Source organism: Aulonocara sp. 'chitande type north' Nkhata Bay, unplaced genomic scaffold (assembly GCF_057382095.1).
Source record: "Aulonocara sp. 'chitande type north' Nkhata Bay isolate Kocher_YH1m ecotype deep benthic unplaced genomic scaffold, A_spYH_male_GT1.1 unmapped_scaffold_35, whole genome shotgun sequence".
NCBI classification, from domain to species: domain Eukaryota; kingdom Metazoa; phylum Chordata; class Actinopteri; order Cichliformes; family Cichlidae; genus Aulonocara; species Aulonocara sp. 'chitande type north' Nkhata Bay.
Window position 1 is genome coordinate 43,589 of NW_028234367.1, and position 18,994 is coordinate 62,582.

Genomic DNA, 18,994 nt, shown 5'->3' on the forward strand with positions numbered 1-18,994 from the left:
TGCTGGCTGAGGCCACATACACCACACCAGGGCCTTAGTTGCTATTGAGGCCAATTACACCACACCAGGGCCACTCACATCACACCAGGCCTTGCGCTTCTGGCCACTTACACCACACCAGGGCCTGTGGCTGCTGGCTGAGGCCACTTACACCATACCAGGGCCTGTGGCTGTTGGCTGAGGCCACTTACACCACACCAGGGCCTGTGGCTCTGGCTGAGGCCACTTACACCACACCAGGGCCTTATTTGCTATTCAGGCCAGTTACACCACACCAGGGCCTGTGGCTCTGGCTCAGGCCACTTACACCACACCAGGGCCTGTGGCTGCTGGCTGATTCCACTTACACCACACCAGGGCCTGTGGCTCTTGCTCAGGCCACTCATATCACACCAGGCCCTGTGCTTCTGGCTGAGGCCATCTTCACCAAACCAGGCCCTGTGCTGCTTGCTGTGGCCATGTACAACACACCAGGCCCTGTGCTGGTTCCTGAGGCCATCTTCAACAATCCAGGGCCTGTGCTGTTGGATAAATGCCAAACTGAGCCTTTGGGTTAGGGTATTATGCAAACATGCAGGTATGGTTATAGGATTGTCTTCGTAACTTCAGGTACTTGCCACCTAATCACTTGAATCCATAAATTGAGACATTGTGCTGGGGCCAGCAGCTTACGGCCATACCACCCTAAGCACGCCTGACCTCGTCTGATCTCGGAAGCTAAGCAGGGCTGGGCTTGGTTAGTACTTGGATGGGAGACTGCCTGGGAATACCTGGTGCTGTAAGCCTTTCATTTTCATGTCATTGAACCGCTTTTGATCCAGAGAAGGGGTGTATTAAAAGACCAAAAGCAGCTCCCCATTAATGAGGGCACATTAACGACATTGCTTTTGGCTCTTTTCCAATGTCTTGTGCTGCTAGCTGATGCCACCTACACCACACCAGGGCCTGAGTGACCGGCTGGGGCCACTTACACCACATCAGGGCCTGTTGCTCTGGCTGAGGCCAGTTACACCACAACAGGGCCTGTGGCTGCTGGCTGAGGCCACATACACAACACCAGGGCCTTAGTTGCTATTGAGGCCATTTACACCACACCAGGGTCTGTGGCTCTTGCTCAGGCCACTTACACCACACCAGGGCCTGTGGCACTGGCTCAGGCCGCTTAGACCACACCAGGGCCTGTGGCTGCTGGCTGAGGCGACTTACACCACACCAGGGCCTGTTGCTGCTGGCTGAGGCCACTTACACCACACCAGGGACTGTGGCTTCTGGCTGAGGTGACTTACACCACACCAGGGCCTGTGGCTGCTGGCTGAGGCCACTTACACCACACCAGGGCCTGTGGCTGCTGGCTGAGGCCACTTACACCACAACAGGGCCTGTGGCTGCTGGCTGAGGCCACCTACACCACACCAGGGCCTGTGGCTGCTGGCTGAGGCCACCTACACCACACCAGGGCCTGTGGCTGCTGGCTGAGGCCACTTACACCACACCAGTGCCTGTGGCTTCTGGCTGAGGCGACTTACACCACACCAGGGCCTGTGGCTGCTGGCTGAGGCCACTTACACCACACCAAGGCCTGTGGCTCTTGCTCAGGCCACTCACATCACACCAGGCCCTGCGCTTCTGGCCGAGGCCATCTTCACCAAACCAGGCCCTGTGCTGCTTGCTGTGGTGACTTACACCACATCAGGGCCTGTGGCTCTGGCTGAGGCCACTTACACCACACCAGGGCCTGTGGCTGCTGGCTGAGGCCAGTTACACCACACCAGGGCCTGTGGCTGCTGGCTGAGGCCACATACACCACACCAGGGCCTTAGTTGCTATTGAGGCCAATTACACCACACCAGGGTCTGTGGCTCTTGCTCAGGCCACTCACATCACACCAGGCCCTGCGCTTCTGGCCACTTACACCACACCAGGGCCTGTGGCTGCTGGTTGAGGCCACTTACACCATACCAGGGCCTGTGGCTGTTGGCTGAGGCCACTTACACCACACCAGGGCCTTAGTTGCTATTGAGGCCACTTACACCACACCAGGGCCTGTGGCTCTGGCTGAGGCCACTTACACCACACCAGGGCCTTATTTGCTATTCAGGCCAGTTACACCACACCAGGGCCTGTGGCACTGGCTCAGGCCACTTACACCACACCAGGGCCTGTGGCTGCTGGCTGATTCCACTTACACCACACCAGGGCCTGTGGCTCTTGCTCAGGCCACTTACACCACACCAGGGCCTGTGGCTCTTGCTCAGGCCACTCATATCACACCAGGCCCTGTTCTTCTGGCTGAGGCCACATACACCACACCAGGGCCTTAGTTGCTATTGAGGCCAATTACACCACACCAGGGTATGTGGCTCTTGCTCAGGCCACTTACACCACACCAGGGCCTTAGTTGCTATTGAGGCCAATTACACCACACCAGGGCCTGTGGCACTGGCTGAGGCCACTTACACCACACCAGGGCCTGTGGCTGCTGGCTGAGGCCACTTACACCACACAAGGGCCTGTGGCTGCTGGCTGAGGCCACCTACACCACACCAGGGCCTGTGGCTGCTGGCTGAGGCCACTTACAACACACCAGGGCCTGTGGCTCTTGCTCAGGCCACTCATATCACACCAGGCCCTGTGCTTCTGGCCGAGGCCATCTTCACCAAACCAGGCCCTGTGCTGCTTGCTGTGGCCATGTACAACACATCAGGCCCTGTGCTGGTTCCTGAGGCCATCTTCAACAATCCAGGGCCTGTGCTGTTGGATAAATGCCAAACTGAGCCTTTGGGTTAGGGTATTATGCAAACATGCAGGTATGGTTATAGGATTATCTTCGTAACTTCAGGTACTTGCCACCTAATCACTTGAATCCATAAATTGAGACATTGTGCTGGAGCCAGCAGCTTACGGCCATACCACCCTGAGCACGCCCGACCTCGTCTGATCTCGGAAGCTAAGCAGGGCTGGGCTTGGTTAGTACTTGGATGGGAGACTGCCTGGGAAAACCTGGTGCTGTAAGCCTTTCATTTTCATGTCATTGAACCGCTTTTGATCCAGAGAAGGGGTGTATTAAAAGACCAAAAGCAGCTGCCCATTAATGAGGGTACATTAACGACATTGCTTTTGGCTGTTTTCCAATGTCTTGTGCTGCTAGCTGATGCCACCTACACCAAACCAGGGCCTTAGTTGCTATTGAGGCCAATTACACCACACCAGGGTCTTTGGCTCTTGCTCAGGCCACTTACACCACACCAGGGCCTGTGGCACTGGCTGAGGCCACTTACACCACACCAGGGCCTGTGGCTGCTGGCTGAGGCCACTTACACCACACCAGGGCCTTATTTGCTATTGAGGCCACTTACACCACACCAGGGCCTGTGGCTCTTGCTCAGGCCACTTACACCACACCAGGGCCTGTGGCTCTTGCTCAGGCCACTTACACCACACCAGGGCCTGTGGCTCTTGCTCAGGCCACTTACACCACACCAGGGCCTGTGGCTCTTGCTCAGGCCACTCATATCACACCAGGGCCTGTGGCTGCTGGCTGAGGCCACTTACACCACACCAGGGCCTGTGGCTGCTGGCTGAGGCCATCTACACCACACCAGGGCCTGTGGCTGCTGGCTGAGGCGACTTACACCACACCAGGGCCCTTTTGCTGCTGGCTGAGGCCACTTACACCACACCAGTGCCTGTGGCTTCTGGCTGAGGCGACTTACACCACACCAGGGCCTGTGGCTGCTGGCTGAGGCCACTTACACCACACCAGGGCCTGTGGCTGCTGGCTTAGGCCACCTACACCACACCAGGGCCTTAGTTGCTATTGAGGCCAATTACACCACACCATGGTCTGTGGCTCTTGCTCAGGCCACTTACACCACACCAGGGCCTGTGGCACTGGCTGAGGCCACTTACACCACACCAGGGCCTGTGGCTGCTGGCTGAGGCCACTTACACCACACAAGGGCTTGTGGCTGCTGGCTGAGGCCACCTACACCACACCAGGGCCTGTGGCTGCTGGCTGAGGCCACCTACACCACACCAGGGCCTGTGGCTCTTGCTCAGGCCACTTACACCACACCAGGGCCTGTGGCTCTTGCTCAGGCCACTCATATCACACCAGGCCCTGTGCTTCTGGCTGAGGCCATCTTCACCAAACCAGGCCCTGTGCTGCTTGCTGTGGCCATGTACAACACACCAGGCCCTGTGCTGTTTCCTGAGGCCATCTTCAACAATCCAGGGCCTGTGCTGTTGGATAAATGCCAAACTGAGCCTTTGGGTTAGGGTATTATGCAAACATGCAGGTATGGTTATAGGATTGTCTTCGTAACTTCAGGTACTTGCCACCTAATCACTTGAATCCATAAATTGAGACATTGTGCTGGGGCCAGCAGCTTACGGCCATACCACCCTGAGCACGCCCGACCTCGTCTGATCTCGGAAGCTAAGCAGGGCTGGGCTTGGTTAGTACTTGGATGGGAGACTGCCTGGGAATACCTGGTGCTGTAAGCCTTTCATTTTCATGTCATTGAACCGCTTTTGATCCAGAGAAGGGGTGTATTAAAAGACCAAAAGCAGCTCCCCATTAATGAGGGCACATTAACGACACTGCTTTTGGCTGTTTTCCAATGTCTTGTGCTGCTAGCTGATGCCACTTACACCACACCAGGGCCTGTGGCTGCTGGCTGAGGCCACTTACACCACACCAGGGCCTGTGGCTGCTGGCTGAGGCCACCTACACCACACCAGGGCCTTAGTTGCTATTGAGGCCAATTACACCACACAAGGGCCTGTGGCTGCTGGCTGAGGCCACCTACACCACACCAGGGCCTGTGGCTGCTGGCTGAGGCCACTTACAACACACCAGGGCCTGTGGCTCTTGCTCAGGCCACTCATATCACACCAGGCCCTGTGCTTCTGGCCGAGGCCATCTTCACCAAACCAGGCCCTGTGCTGCTTGCTGTGGCCATGTACAACACACCAGGCCCTGTGCTGGTTCCTGACGCCATCTTCAACAATCCAGGGCCTGTGCTGTTGGATAAATGCCAAACTGAGCCTTTGGGTTAGGGTATTATGCAAACATGCAGGTATGGTTATAGGATTGTCTTCGTAACTTCAGGTACTTGCCACCTAATCACTTGAATCCATAAATTGAGACATTGTGCTGGGGCCAGCAGATTACGGCCATACCACCCTGAGCACGCCCGACCTCGTCTGATCTCGGAAGCTAAGCAGGGCTGGGCTTGGTTAGTACTTGGATGGGAGACTACCTGGGAATACCTGGTGCTGTAAGCCTTTCATTTTCATGTCATTGAACCGCTTTTGATCCAGAGAAGGGGTGTATTAGAAGACCAAAAGCAGCTCCCCATTAATGAGGGCACATTAACGACATTGCTTTTGGCTGTTTTCCAATGTCTTGTGCTGCTAGCTGATGCCACCTACACCACACCACGGCCTTATTTGCTGGCTGAGGTCACTTACACCACACCAGGGCCTGTGGCTCTTGCTCAGGCCACTTACACCACACCAGGGCCTGTGGCTCTTGCTCAGGCCACTTACACCACACCAGGGCCTGTGGGACCGGCTGGGGCCACTTACACCACACCAGGGCCTGTGGCTGCTGGCTGAGGCCACTTACACCACACAAGGGCCTGAGGGACCGGCTGGGGCCACTTACACCACATCAGGGCCTGTGGCTGCTGGCTGAGGCCACTTACACCACACCAGGGCCTGTGGCTGCTGGCTGAGGCCACCTACACCACACCAGGGCCTTAGTTGCTATTGAGGCCAATTACACCACACCAGGGTCTGTGGCTCTTGCTCAGGCCACTTACACCACACCAGGGCCTGTGGCACTGGCTGAGGCCACTTACACCACACCAGGGCCTGTGGCTGCTGGCTTAGGCCACCTACACCACACCAGGGCCTTAGTTGCTATTGAGGCCAATTACACCACACAAGGGCCTGTGGCTGCTGGCTGAGGCCACTTACACCACACCAGTGCCTGTGGCTTCTGGCTGAGGCGACTTACACCACACCAGGGCCTGTGGCTGCTGGCTGAGGCCACTTACACCACACCAGGGCCTGTGGCTGCTGGCTGAGGCCACCTACACCACACCAGGGCATTAGTTGCTATTGAGGCCAATTACACCACACCAGGGTCTGTGGCTCTTGCTCAGGCCACTTACACCACACCAGGGCCTGTGGCTCTTGCTCAGGCCACTTACACCACACCAGGGCCTGTGGCTGCTGGCTGAGGCCACTTACACCACACCAGGGCCTGTGGCTGCTGGCTGAGGCCACCTACACCACACCAGGGCCTGTGGCTGCTGGCTGAGGCCACCTACACCACACCAGGGCCTGTGGCTGCTGGCTGAGGCCACCTACACCACACCAGGGCCTGTGGCTGCTGGCTGAGGCCACTTACACCACACCAGGGCCTGTGGCTGCTGGCTGAGGCCACTTACACCACACCAAGGCCTGTGGCTCTTGCTCAGGCCACTCACATCACACCAGGCCCTGCGCTTCTGGCCGAGGCCATCTTCACCAAACCAGGCCCTGTGGTTCTTGCTCAGGCCACTTACACCACACCAGGGTCTGTGGCTCTTGCTGAGGCCACTTTCACCACACCAGGGCCTGTGGCTGCTGGCTGAGGCCACCTACACCACACCAGGGCATTAGTTGCTATTGAGGCCAATTACACCACACCAGGGTCTGTGGCTCTTGCTCAGGCCACTTACACCACACCAGGGCCTGTGGCTCTTGCTCAGGCCACTTACACCACACCAGGGCCTGTGGCACTGGCTGAGGCCACTTACACCACACCAGGGCCTGTGGCTGCTGGCTGAGGCCACTTACACCACACCAGGGCCTGTGGCTGGTGGCTGAGGCCACCTACACCACACCAGGGCCTGTGGCTGCTGGCTGAGGCGACTTATACCACACCAGGGCCCTTTTGCTGCTGGCTGAGGCCACTTACACCACACCAGTGCCTGTGGCTTCTGTCTGAGGCCACTTACACCACACCAGGGCCTGTGGCTGCTGGCTGAGGCCAATTACACCACACCAGGGTCTGTGGCTCTTGCTCAGGCCACTTACACCACACCAGGGCCTGTGGCACTGGCTGAGGCCACTTACACCACACCAGGGCCTGTGGCTGCTGGCTGAGGCCACTTACACCACACCAGGGTATGTGGCTCTTGCTCAGGCCACTTACACCACACCAGGGCCTTAGTTGCTATTGAGGCCAATTACACCACACCAGGGCCTGTGGCACTGGCTGAGGCCACTTACACCACACCAGGGCCTGTGGCTGCTGGCTGAGGCCACTTACACCACACAAGGGCCTGTGGCTGCTGGCTGAGGCCACCTACACCACACCAGGGCCTGTGGCTGCTGGCTGAGGCCACTTACACCACACCAAGGCCTGTGGCTCTTGCTCCGGCCACTCACATCACACCAGGCCCTGCGCTTCTGGCCGAGGCCATCTTCACCAAACCAGGCCCTGTGCTGCTTGCTGTGGCCATGTACAACACACCAGGCCCTGTGCTGGTTCCTGAGGCCATCTTCAACAATCCAGGGCCTGTGCTGTTGGATAAATGCCAAACTGAGCCTTTGGGTTAGGGTATTATGCAAACATGCATGTATGGTTATAGGATTGTCTTCGTAACTTCAGGTACTTGCCACCTAATCACTTGAATCCATAAATTGAGACATTGTGCTGGGGCCAGCAGCTTACGGCCATACCACCCTGAGCACGCCCGACCTCGTCTGATCTCGGAAGCTAAGCAGGGCTGGGCTTGGTTAGTACTTGGATGGGAGACTGCCTGGGAATACCTGGTGCTGTAAGCCTTTCATTTTCATGTCATTGAACCGCTTTTGATCCAGAGAAGGGGTGTATTAAAAGACCAAAAGCAGCTGCCCATTAATGAGGGCACATTAACGACACTGCTTTTGGCTGTTTTCCAATGTCTTGTGCTGCTAGCTGATGCCACCTACACCACACCAGGGCCTGAGTGACCGGCTGGGGCCACTTACACCACATCAGGGCCTGTGACTTGGCTGAGGCCACTTACACCACACCAGGGCCTGTGGCTGCTGGCTGAGGCCAGTTACACCACACCAGAGCCTGTGGCTGCTGGCTGAAGCCACTTACACCACACCAGGGCCTTAGTTGCTATTGAGGCCACTTACACCACACCAGGGCCTGTGGCTGCTGGCTGAGGCCACCTACACCACACCAGGGCCTGTGGCTGCTGGCTGAGGCCACTTACACCACACCAGGGCCTGTGGCTCTTGCTCAGGCCACTCACATCACACCAGGCCCTGCGCTTCTGGCCGAGGCCATCTTCACCAAACCAGGCCCTGTGGTTCTTGCTCAGGCCACTTACACCACACCAGGGCCTGTGGCTGCTGGCTGAAGCCACTTACACCACACCAGGGCCTTAGTTGCTATTGAGGCCACTTACACCACACCAGGGCCTGTGGCTGCTGGCTGAGGCCACCTACACCACACCAGGGCCCTTTTGCTGCTGGCTGAGGCCACTTACACCACACCAGTGCCTGTGGCTTCTGGCTGAGGCCACTTACACCACACCAGGGCATGTGGCTGCTGGCTGAGGCCACTTACACCACACCAGGGCCTGTGGCTCTTGCTCAGGCCACTCACATCACACCAGGCCCTGCGCTTCTGGCCGAGGCCATCTTCACCAAACCAGGCCCTGTGGTTCTTGCTCAGGCCACTTACACCACACCAGGGCCTTATTTGCTATTGAGGCCACTTACACCACACCAGGGCCTGTGGCACTTGCTCAGGCCACTTACACCACACCAGGGCCTGTGGCACTTGCTCAGGCCACTTACACCACACCAGGGCCTGTGGCTGCTGGCTGAGGCCACTTACACCACACCAGGGCCTGTGGCTCTTGCTCAGGCCACTTACACCACACCAGGGCCTGTGTCACTGGCTGAGGCCACTTAGACCACACCAGGGCCTGTGGCTGCTGGCTGAGGCCACTCACAACGCACCAGGGCCTGTGGCTGCTAGCTGAGGCCACTTACACCAAACCAGGGCCTGTGGCTGCTTGCTGAGGCCACCTACACCACACCAGGGCCTTAGTTGCTATTGAGGCCAATTACACCACACAAGGGCCTGTGGCTGCTGGCTGAGGCCACCTACACCACACCAGGGCCTGTGGCTGCTGGCTGAGGCCACTTACAACACACCAGGGCCTGTGGCTGCTGGCTGAGGCCACTTACACCACACCAGGGCCTGTGGCTGCTGGCTGAGGCCACTTACACCACACCAGGGCCTGTGGCTGCTGGCTGAAGCCACTTACACCACACCAGGGCCTTAGTTGCTATTGAGGCCACTTACACCACACCAGGGCCTGTGGCTGCTGGCTGAGGCCACCTACACCACACCAGGGCCTGTGGCTGCTGGCTGAGGCCACTTACACCACACCAGGGCCTGTGGCTCTTGCTCAGGCCACTCATATCACACCAGGCTCTGTGCTTCTGGCTGAGGCCACTTAGACCACACCAGGGCCTGTGGCTGCTGGCTGAGGCCACTTACACCACACAAGGGCTTGTGGCTGCTGGCTGAGGCCACCTACACCACACCAGGGCCTGTGGCTGCTGGCTGAGGCCACCTACACCACACCAGGGCCTGTGGCTCTTGCTCAGGCCACTTACACCACACCAGGGCCTGTGGCTCTTGCTCAGGCCACTTACACCACATCAGGGCCTGTGGCTCTGGCTGAGGCCACTTACACCACACCAGGGCCTGTGGCACTGGCTGAGGCCACTTACACCACACCAGGGCCTGTGGCTGCTGGCTGAGGCCACTTACACCACACAAGGGCTTGTGGCTGCTGGCTGAGGCCACCTACACCACACCAGGGCCTGTGGCTGCTGGCTGCTGGCTGAGGCCACCTACACCACACCAGGGCCTGTGGCTCTTGCTCAGGCCACTTACACCACACCAGGGCCTGTGGCTCTTGCTCAGGCCACTTACACCACACCAGGGCCTGTGGCTCTTGCTCAGGCCACTCATATCACACCAGGCTCTGTGCTTCTGGCTGAGGCCACTTAGACCACACCAGGGCCTGTGGCTGCTGGCTGAGGCCACTTACACCACACCAGGGCCTGTGGCTGCTGGCTGAGGCCATCTACACCACACCAGGGCCTGTGGCTGCTGGCTGAGGCGACTTACACCACACCAGGGCCCTTTTGCTGCGGGCTGAGGCCACTTACACCACACCAGTGCCTGTGGCTTCTGGCTGAGGCGACTTACACCACACCAGGGCCTGTGGCTGCTGGCTGAGGCCACTTACACCACACCAGGGCCTGTGGCTCTTGCTCAGGCCACTCACATCACACCAGGCCCTGCGCTTCTGGCCGAGGCCATCTTCACCAAACCAGGCCCTGTGGCTCTTGCTCAGGCCACTTACACCACACCAGGGCCTGTGGCTCTGGCTTAGGCCACTTACACCACACCAGGGCCTGTGGCACTTGCTCAGGCCACTTACACCACACCAGGGCCTGTGGCTGCTGGCTGAGGCCACTTACAACACACCAGGGCCTGTGGCTCTTACTCAGGCCACTTACACCACACCAGGGCCTGTGGCACTGGCTGAGGCCACTTAGACCACACCAGGGCCTGTGGCTGCTGGCTGAGGCCACTTACACCACACCAGGGCCTGTGGCTGCTGGCTGAGGCCACTTACACCAAACCAGGGCCTGTGGCTGCTTGCTGAGGCCATCTTCACCAAACCAGGCCCTGTGCTGCTTGCTGTGGCCATGTAAAACACACCAGGTCCTGTGCTGGTTCTTGAGGCCATCTCCAACAATCCAGGGCCTGTGCTGTTGGATAAATGCCAAACTGAGCCTTTGGGTTAGGGTATTATGCAAACATGCAGGTATGGTTATAGGATTGTCTTCGTAACTTCAGGTACTTGCCACCTAATCACTTGAATCCATAAATTGAGACATTGTGCTGGGGCCAGCAGCTTACGGCCATACCACCCTGAGCACGCCCGACCTCGTCTGATCTCGGAAGCTAAGCAGGGCTGGCCTTGGTTAGTACTTGGATGGGAGACTCCCTGGGAATACCTGGTGTTGTAAGCCTTTCATTTTCATGTCATTGAACCGCTTTTGATCCAGAGAAGGGGTGTATTAAAAGACCAAAAGCAGCTCCCCATTAATGAGGGCACATTAACGACATTGCTTTTGGCTCTTTTCCAATGTCTTGTGCTGCTAGCTGATGCCACCTACACCACACCACGGCCTTATTTGCTGGCTGAGGCCACATACACCAAACCAGGGCCTTAGTTGCTATTGAGGCCAATTACACCACACAAGGGCCTGTGGCTGCTGGCTGAGGCCACTTACACCACACCAGGGCCTTAGTTGCTATTGAGGCCAATTACACCACACCAGGGTCTGTGGCTCTTGCTCAGGCCACTTACACCACACCAGGGCCTGTGGCACTGGCTGAGGCCACTTACACCACACCAGGGCCTGTGGCTGCTGGCTGAGGACAACCTACACCACACCAGGGTCTGTGGCTCTTGCTCAGGCCACTTACACCACACCAGGGCCGGTGGCACTGGCTGAGGCCACTTACACCACACCAGGGCCTGTGGCTGCTGGCTGAGGCCACCTACACCACACCAGGGCCTTAGTTGCTATTGAGGCCAATTACACCACACAAGGGCCTGTGGCTGCTGGCTGAGGCCACCTACACCACACCAGGGCCTGTGGCTGCTGGCTGAGGCCACTTACACCACACCAGGGCCCTTTTGCTGCTGGCTGAGGCCACTTACACCACACCAGTGCCTGTGGCTTCTGGCTGAGGCGACTTACACCACACCAGGGCCTGTGGCTGCTGGCTGAGGCCACTTACACCACACCAAGGCCTGTGGCTCTTGCGCAGGCCACTCACATCACACCAGGCCCTGCGCTTCTGGCCGAGGCCATCTTCACCAAACCAGGCCCTGTGCTGCTTGCTGTGGCCATGTACAACACACCAGGCCCTGTGCTGGTTCCTGAGGCCATCTTCAACAATCCAGGGCCTGTGCTGTTGGATAAATGCCAAACTGAGCCTTTGGGTTAGGGTATTATGCAAACATGCAGGTATGGTTATAGGATTGTCTTCGTAACTTCAGGTACTTGCCACCTAATCACTTGAATCCATAAATTGAGACATTGTGCTGGAGCCAGCAGCTTACGGCCATACCACCCTGAGCACGCCCGACCTCGTCTGATCTCGGAAGCTAAGCAGGGCTGGGCTTGGTTAGTACTTGGATGGGAGACTACCTGGGAATACCTGGTGCTGTAAGCCTTTCTTTTTCATGTCATTGAACCGCTTTTGATCCAGAGAAGGGGTGTATTAAAAGACCAAAAGCAGCTGCCCATTAATGAGGGCACATTAACGACACTGCTTTTGGCTCTTTTCCAATGTCTTGTGCTGCTAGCTGATGCCACCTACACCACACCAGGGCCTGAGTGACCGGCTGGGGCCACTTACACCACATCAGGGCCTGTGGCTCTGGCTGAGGCCACTTACACCACACCAGGGCCTGTGGCTGCTGGCTGAGGCCAGTTACACCACACCAGAGCCTGTGGCTGCTGGCTGAAGCCACTTACACCACACCAGGGCCTTAGTTGCTATTGAGGCCACTTACACCACACCAGTGCCTGTGGCTTCTGGCTGAGGCGACTTACACCACACCAGGGCCTGTGGCTGCTGGCTGAGGCCACTTACACCACACCAGGGCCTGTGGCTCTTGCTCAGGCCACTCACATCACACCAGGCCCTGCGCTTCTGGCCGAAGCCATCTTCACCAAACCAGGCCCTGTGGTTCTTGCTCAGGCCACTTACACCACACCAGGGCCTGTGGCTCTGGCTTAGGCCAATTACACCACACCAGGGTCTGTGGCTCTTGCTGAGGCCACTTACACCACACCAGGGCCTGTGGCTGCTGCCTGAGACCACCTACACCACACCAGGGCCTGTGGCTGCTTGCTGAGGCGACTTACACCACACCAGGGCCTGTTGCTGCTGGCTGAGGCCACTTACACCACCCCAGTGCCTGTGGCTTCTGGCTGAGGCGACTTACACCACACCAGGGCCTGTTGCTGCTGGCTGAGGCCACTTACACCACACCAGGGCCTGTGGCTGCTGGCTCAGGCCACTCATATCAAACCAGGTCCTGTGCTTCTGGCCGAGGCCATCTTCACCAAACCAGGCCCTGTGCTGCTAGCTGAGGCGACTTACACCACATCAGGGCCTGTGGCTCTGGCTGAGGCCACTTACACCACACCAGGGCCTGTGGCTGCTGGCTGAGGCCAGTTACACCACACCAGGGCCTGTGGCTGCTGGCTGAGGCCACATACACCACACCAGGGCCTTAGTTGCTATTGAGGCCAATTACACCACACCAGGGCCACTCACATCACACCAGGCCTTGCGCTTCTGGCCACTTACACCACACCAGGGCCTGTGGCTGCTGGCTGAGGCCACTTACACCATACCAGGGCCTGTGGCTGTTGGCTGAGGCCACTTACACCACACCAGGGCCTGTGGCTCTGGCTGAGGCCACTTACACCACACCAGGGCCTTATTTGCTATTCAGGCCAGTTACACCACACCAGGGCCTGTGGCTCTGGCTCAGGCCACTTACACCACACCAGGGCCTGTGGCTGCTGGCTGATTCCACTTACACCACACCAGGGCCTGTGGCTCTTGCTCAGGCCACTCATATCACACCAGGCCCTGTGCTTCTGGCTGAGGCCATCTTCACCAAACCAGGCCCTGTGCTGCTTGCTGTGGCCATGTACAACACACCAGGCCCTGTGCTGGTTCCTGAGGCCATCTTCAACAATCCAGGGCCTGTGCTGTTGGATAAATGCCAAACTGAGCCTTTGGGTTAGGGTATTATGCAAACATGCAGGTATGGTTATAGGATTGTCTTCGTAACTTCAGGTACTTGCCACCTAATCACTTGAATCCATAAATTGAGACATTGTGCTGGGGCCAGCAGCTTACGGCCATACCACCCTAAGCACGCCTGACCTCGTCTGATCTCGGAAGCTAAGCAGGGCTGGGCTTGGTTAGTACTTGGATGGGAGACTGCCTGGGAATACCTGGTGCTGTAAGCCTTTCATTTTCATGTCATTGAACCGCTTTTGATCCAGAGAAGGGGTGTATTAAAAGACCAAAAGCAGCTCCCCATTAATGAGGGCACATTAACGACATTGCTTTTGGCTCTTTTCCAATGTCTTGTGCTGCTAGCTGATGCCACCTACACCACACCAGGGCCTGAGTGACCGGCTGGGGCCACTTACACCACATCAGGGCCTGTTGCTCTGGCTGAGGCCAGTTACACCACAACAGGGCCTGTGGCTGCTGGCTGAGGCCACATACACAACACCAGGGCCTTAGTTGCTATTGAGGCCATTTACACCACACCAGGGTCTGTGGCTCTTGCTCAGGCCACTTACACCACACCAGGGCCTGTGGCACTGGCTCAGGCCGCTTAGACCACACCAGGGCCTGTGGCTGCTGGCTGAGGCGACTTACACCACACCAGGGCCTGTTGCTGCTGGCTGAGGCCACTTACACCACACCAGGGACTGTGGCTTCTGGCTGAGGTGACTTACACCACACCAGGGCCTGTGGCTGCTGGCTGAGGCCACTTACACCACACCAGGGCCTGTGGCTGCTGGCTGAGGCCACTTACACCACAACAGGGCCTGTGGCTGCTGGCTGAGGCCACCTACACCACACCAGGGCCTGTGGCTGCTGGCTGAGGCCACCTACACCACACCAGGGCCTGTGGCTGCTGGCTGAGGCCACTTACACCACACCAGTGCCTGTGGCTTCTGGCTGAGGCGACTTACACCACACCAGGGCCTGTGGCTGCTGGCTGAGGCCACTTACACCACACCAAGGCCTGTGGCTCTTGCTCAGGCCACTCACATCACACCAGGCCCTGCGCTTCTGGCCGAGGCCATCTTCACCAAACCAGGCCCTGTGCTGCTTGCTGTGGTGACTTACACCACATCAGGGCCTGTGGCTCTGGCTGAGGCCACTTACACCACACCAGGGCCTGTGGCTGCTGGCTGAGGCCAGTTACACCACACCAGGGCCTGTGGCTGCTGGCTGAGGCCACATACACCACACCAGGGCCTTAGTTGCTATTGAGGCCAATTACACCACACCAGGGTCTGTGGCTCTTGCTCAGGCCACTCACATCACACCAGGCCCTGCGCTTCTGGCCACTTACACCACACCAGGGCCTGTGGCTGCTGGCCGAGGCCATCTACACCACACCAGGGCCTGTGGTTCTTGCTCAGGCCACTTACACCACACCAGGGCCTTATTTGCTATTGAGGCCACTTACACCACACCAGGGCCTGTGGCTCTTGCTTAGGCCACTTACACCACACCAGGGCCTGTGGCACTTGCTCAGGCCACTTACACCACACCAGGGCCTGTGGCTGCTGGCTGAGGCCACTTACACCACACCAGGGCCTGTGGCTCTTGCTCAGGCCACTTACACCACACCAGGGCCTGTGGCACTGGCTGAGGCCACTTAGACCACACCAGGGCCTGTGGCTGCTGGCTGAGGCCACTCACACCACACCAGGGCCTGTGGCTGCTAGCTGAGGCCACTTACACCAAACCAGGGCCTGAGTGACCGGCTGGGGCCACTTACACCACACCAGGGCCTGTGGCTCTTGCTCAGGCCACTCACATCACACCAGGCCCTGCTCTTCTGGCCGAGGCCATCTTCACCAAACCAGGCCCTGTGCTGCTAGCTGTGGCCATGTACAACACACCAGGCCCTGTGCTGGTTCCTGAGGCCATCTTCAACAATCCAGGGCCTGTGCTGTTGGATAAATGCCAAACTGAGCCTTTGGGTTAGGGTATTATGCAAACATGCAGGTATGGTTATAGGATTGTCTTCGTAACTTCAGGTACTTGCCACCTAATCACTTGAATCCATAAATTGAGTCATTGTGCTGGGGCCAGCAGCTTACGGCCATACCACCCTGAGCACGCCCGACCTCGTCTGATCTCGGAAGCTAAGCAGGGCTGGGCTTGGTTAGTACTTGGATGGGAGACTGCCTGGGAATACCTGGTGCTGTAAGCCTTTCATTTTCATGTCATTGAACCGCTTTTGATCCAGAGAAGGGGTGTATTAAAAGACCAAAAGCCCATTAATGAGGGCACATTAACGACATTGCTTTTGGCTCTTTTCCAATGTCTTGTGCTGCTAGCTGATGCCACCTACGCCACACCAGGGCCTGAGTGACCGGCTGGGGCCACTTACACCACATCAGGGCCTGTGGCTCTGGCTGAGGCCACTTACACCACACCAGGGCCTGTGGCTGCTGGCTGAGGCCACCTACACCACACCAGGGCCTTAGTTGCTATTGAGGCCAATTACACCACACCAGGGTCTGTGGCTGCTTGCTGAGGCCACCTACACCACACCAGGGCCTTAGTTGCTATTGAGGCCAATTACACCACACAAGGGCCTGTGGCTGCTGGCTGAGGCCACCTACACCACACCAGGGCCTGTGGCTGCTGGCTGAGGCCACTTACAACACACCAGGGCCTGTGGCTGCTGGCTGAGGCCACCTACACCACACCAGGGCCTGTGGCTGCTGGCTGAGGCCACTTACAACACACCAGGGTCTGTGGCTCTTGCTCAGGCCACTCATATCACACCAGGCCCTGTGGTTCTGGCCGAGGCCATCTTCACCAAACCAGGCCCTGTGCTGCTTGCTGTGGCCATGTACAACACACCAGGCCCTGTGCTGGTTCCTGACGCCATCTTCAATAATCCAGGGCCTGTGCTGTTGGATAAATGCCAAACTGAGCCTTTGGGTTAGGGTATTATGCAAACATGCAGGTATGGTTATAGGATTGTCTTCGTAACTTCAGGTACTTGCCACCTAATCACTTGAATCCATAAATTGAGACATTGTGCTGGGGCCAGCAGATTACGGCCATACCACCCTGAGCACGCCCGACCTCGTCTGATCTCGGAAGCTAAGCAGGGCTGGGCTTGGTTAGTACTTGGATGGGGGAATACCTGGTGCTGTAAGCCTTTCATGTCATTGAACCGCTTTTGATCCAGAGAAGGGGTGTATTAAAAGACCAAAAGCAGCTGCCCATTAATGAGGGCACATTAACGACATTGCTTTTGGCTGTTTTCCAATGTCTTGTGCTGCTAGCTGATGCCACCTACACCACACCAGGGCCTGAGTGACCGGCTGAGGCCACTTACACCACACCAGGGCCTGTGGCTGCTGGCTGAGGCCACTTACACCACACCAGGGCCTGTGGCTGCTGGCTGAAGCCACTTACACCACACCAGGGCCTTAGTTGCTATTGAGGCCACTTACACCACACCAGGGCCTGTGGCTGCTGGCTGAGGCCACCTACACCACACCAGGGCCTGTGGCTGCTGGCTGAGGCCACTTACACCACACCAGGGCCTGTGGCTCTTGCTCAGGCCACTCATATCACACCAGGCTCTGTGCTTCTGGCTGAGGCCACTTAGACCACACCAGGGCCTGTGGCTGCTGGCTGAGGCCACTTACACCACACAAGGGCTTGTGGCTGCTGGCTGAGGCCACCTACACCACACCAGGGCCTGTGGCTGCTGGCTGAGGCCACCTACACCACACCAGGGCCTGTGGCTCTTGCTCAGGCCACTTACACCACACCAGGGCCTGTGGCTCTTGCTCAGGCCACTTACACCACATCAGGGCCTGTGGCTCTGGCTGAGGCCACTTACACCACACCAGGGCCTGTGGCACTGGCTGAGGCCACTTACACCACACCAGGGCCTGTGGCTGCTGGCTGAGGCCACTTACACCACACAAGGGCTTGTGGCTGCTGGCTGAGGCCACCTACACCACACCAGGGCCTGTGGCTGCTGGCTGCTGGCTGAGGCCACCTACACCACACCAGGGCCTGTGGCTCTTGCTCAGGCCACTTACACCACACCAGGGCCTGTGGCTCTTGCTCAGGCCACTTACACCACACCAGGGCCTGTGGCTCTTGCTCAGGCCACTCATATCACACCAGGCTCTGTGCTTCTGGCTGAGGCCACTTAGACCACACCAGGGCCTGTGGCTGCTGGCTGAGGCCACTTACACCACACCAGGGCCTGTGGCTGCTGGCTGAGGCCATCTACACCACACCAGGGCCTGTGGCTGCTGGCTGAGGCGACTTACACCACACCAGGGCCCTTTTGCTGCTGGCTGAGGCCACTTACACCACACCAGTGCCTGTGGCTTCTGGCTGAGGCGACTTACACCACACCAGGGCCTGTGGCTGCTGGCTGAGGCCACTTACACCACACCAGGGCCTGTGGCTCTTGCTCAGGCCACTCACATCACACCAGGCCCTGCGCTTCTGGCCGAGGCCATCTTCACCAAACCAGGCCCTGTGGCTCTTGCTCAGGCCACTTACACCACACCAGGGCCTGTGGCTCTGGCTTAGGCCACTTACACCACACCAGGGCCTGTGGCACTTGCTCAGGCCACTTACACCACACCAGGGCCTGTGGCTGCTGGCTGAGGCCACTTACAACACACCAGGGCCTGTGGCTCTTACTCAGGCCACTTACACCACACCAGGGCCTGTGGCACTGGCTGAGGCCACTTAGACCACACCAGGGCCTGTGGCTGCTGGCTGAGGCCACTTACACCACACCAGGGCCTGTGGCTGCTGGCTGAGGCCACTTACACCAAACCAGGGCCTGTGGCTGCTTGCTGAGGCCATCTTCACCAAACCAGGCCCTGTGCTGCTTGCTGTGGCCATGTAAAACACACCAGGTCCTGTGCTGGTTCTTGAGGCCATCTTCAACAATCCAGGGCCTGTGCTGTTGGATAAATGCCAAACTGAGCCTTTGGGTTAGGGTATTATGCAAACATGCAGGTATGGTTATAGGATTGTCTTCGTAACTTCAGGTAC

At 58.2% G+C, this 18,994-nt stretch overlaps 6 non-coding genes and 4 pseudogenes across 6 annotated transcripts; all 10 read left to right on the forward strand.

The window, feature by feature from the left end:
* The first annotated feature begins 666 nt into the window (after positions 1-666).
* On the forward strand, positions 667-785 carry LOC147300034 (5S ribosomal RNA; annotated as a pseudogene).
* A 2,111-nt stretch (positions 786-2,896) lies between these two features.
* Positions 2,897-3,015, forward strand: LOC147300035 (5S ribosomal RNA). Its single transcript, XR_015128127.1, has one exon. It is a non-coding gene; the product is annotated as a 5S ribosomal RNA (ribosomal RNA).
* Positions 3,016-4,387: 1,372 nt separating this feature from the next.
* LOC147300036 (5S ribosomal RNA) lies at positions 4,388-4,506 on the forward strand. Its single transcript, XR_015128136.1, has one exon. It is a non-coding gene; the product is annotated as a 5S ribosomal RNA (ribosomal RNA).
* Positions 4,507-5,170: 664 nt separating this feature from the next.
* On the forward strand, positions 5,171-5,289 carry LOC147300037 (5S ribosomal RNA). Its single transcript, XR_015128093.1, has one exon. It is a non-coding gene; the product is annotated as a 5S ribosomal RNA (ribosomal RNA).
* Positions 5,290-7,726: 2,437 nt separating this feature from the next.
* LOC147300038 (5S ribosomal RNA) lies at positions 7,727-7,845 on the forward strand. The gene has a single exon (XR_015128137.1). It is a non-coding gene; the product is annotated as a 5S ribosomal RNA (ribosomal RNA).
* A 3,157-nt stretch (positions 7,846-11,002) lies between these two features.
* LOC147300039 (5S ribosomal RNA) lies at positions 11,003-11,121 on the forward strand (annotated as a pseudogene).
* A 1,097-nt stretch (positions 11,122-12,218) lies between these two features.
* On the forward strand, positions 12,219-12,337 carry LOC147300040 (5S ribosomal RNA). Its single transcript, XR_015128002.1, has one exon. It is a non-coding gene; the product is annotated as a 5S ribosomal RNA (ribosomal RNA).
* A 1,701-nt stretch (positions 12,338-14,038) lies between these two features.
* LOC147300041 (5S ribosomal RNA) lies at positions 14,039-14,157 on the forward strand (annotated as a pseudogene).
* Positions 14,158-16,035: 1,878 nt separating this feature from the next.
* On the forward strand, positions 16,036-16,154 carry LOC147300042 (5S ribosomal RNA). Its single transcript, XR_015128138.1, has one exon. It is a non-coding gene; the product is annotated as a 5S ribosomal RNA (ribosomal RNA).
* Positions 16,155-17,008: 854 nt separating this feature from the next.
* Positions 17,009-17,117, forward strand: LOC147300043 (5S ribosomal RNA; annotated as a pseudogene).
* Positions 17,118-18,994: the final 1,877 nt, after the last annotated feature.